At 42.7% G+C, this 1496-nt stretch overlaps 1 long non-coding RNA gene across 2 annotated transcripts in view; it reads left to right on the top strand.

The window, feature by feature from the left end:
- The first annotated feature begins 383 nt into the window (after positions 1–383).
- LOC123161870 (uncharacterized) overlaps positions 384–1496 on the top strand; it is a 4438-nt gene continuing 3325 nt past the window's right edge. The window contains exons 1-4 of one of the 2 annotated variants that reach the window (XR_006480927.1): positions 384–462; positions 817–922; positions 993–1062; positions 1183–1268. This is a non-coding gene — a long non-coding RNA (uncharacterized lncRNA). The other variant, XR_006480926.1, reaches the window with a different exon arrangement.

Below are 1496 nucleotides of genomic sequence, written 5' to 3'. Positions count from 1 at the left end.
CTAATTTTAATCTGATGCAAAAGAGTTCAGTATATTTAAAATTTGGTTTCATATAGAAGCCCATCATTGGAATCAGTATACGTCTGCTGATAAATCCCTTTTGTATGATCATGCCTTTTAGGAATTGATATTCCAATCAATCTGTTGATGCGGTGTTTGTCGGAGGCGAAGGGTAGCGACGGGTTCATTCTGAGGTCGTCTTCCTCGAGGTACATTCATGCGTCACTTCAGTTCACCTTACAAGAAATGCTTAGCCTGCAGATCTGCTCTCTCATCTGAGTATGTATGCCTTGTATCTTGCAGTTCTTCCAAAGGGAGTATTATTGCAGATCCCAGAAGAAGACTATCTTCTTCTTATTTCCACTGCCATAATACTTTCTTCATGCAATTGAGGCCGATGACACGGGGAAGGAGCTACAGGGGAGGGGGAGGAGGCCGATGTCAGGGGGAAGGAGAAGGCCGGTGAGAAGGGCAAGCGGAGTAATCTGCTCTAATTGTCAGTTTCTTTGCTCATAATTTGGTGCACATTTGCTTGCAGTGTCTTATTTTGTCCATTTTTCTTGCACGAGTTGTGATGTCAAGAGATTTAGAATACAACTCTTGATAGCCTCTCTGCTCTATATTTTGAAATGTATAATCTTTGGGTGATGTTTAGGTCTAGATGTTGGTATTTTCATCCATAAAAAACCGTGAAGTTGTATGTGCATTTCCTGCTATGCATCTCTACAGATATTTGATTGATGCACCTTTTTCTGTATGCCCAATTTTGCGCCCCGTGTGTTGTTCAGGTGTTGAGGGCCATTCTTTCTTATCTAGGCTCGGATGCATGGTGCGAGGCAGTAATAGCGGCAGTGGATCGAGAGAAGTGGAGAAGAGGGTTCCTCCAAGCTCCATCCATGAATGGCGCCGGTCCAATGCTCAGGTAAATTTTTGCTCTTCCTTCATTTCTTCATCTTCAGTTGAAGAATCATCCCTCTACTGTCTTCTCGAAGGGTGGCATGCGGCAATGTCGGGGACCAGCGAGGAAGATGACCGGTGTACATCCTTTGGGATAAAGTTGAAGTAAGCTCTAAGCACCACTAAGCCTACCTTGCACTTGCTACATCTGTTTTTTTGTTAGTTACATACTTCCCTACTTCTCTTGGGTTATGAGGGTGATCTTATATGTGTTGCACTGGTCAGGACATGGTGAGTCTTGTGGCGCGAAGCCAACAACACGCAGCGGCAAGTCGAGCACACTGGCCTGAGCCGCACACCAACACCATCAGGTTAGCTTCCTTCCTTGCTTGATTCACAAGTGTGAGCCAAATAATTATATTCATAGTGGAATGAGTTTCTTTTCTGACATAATATACTTTGATCAGTGTCTTGAAACTTCAGATTGGAGATTTCTAGCTAGAGAAAGAGAATAAAATTCTTATACTAATATCACTATTACAAGCTCAACACAGTAGGAAGAATTGCAAGGATTTGGATGAAAATTTTGAATACTTTTC

The sequence above is a fragment of the Triticum aestivum genome, chromosome 7B, assembly GCF_018294505.1.
Source record: "Triticum aestivum cultivar Chinese Spring chromosome 7B, IWGSC CS RefSeq v2.1, whole genome shotgun sequence".
NCBI classification, from domain to species: Eukaryota; Viridiplantae; Streptophyta; class Magnoliopsida; order Poales; family Poaceae; genus Triticum; species Triticum aestivum.
The sequence above is the reverse complement of the archived record's forward strand: the minus strand, read 5'-3'. Positions and strand labels throughout refer to the sequence as shown.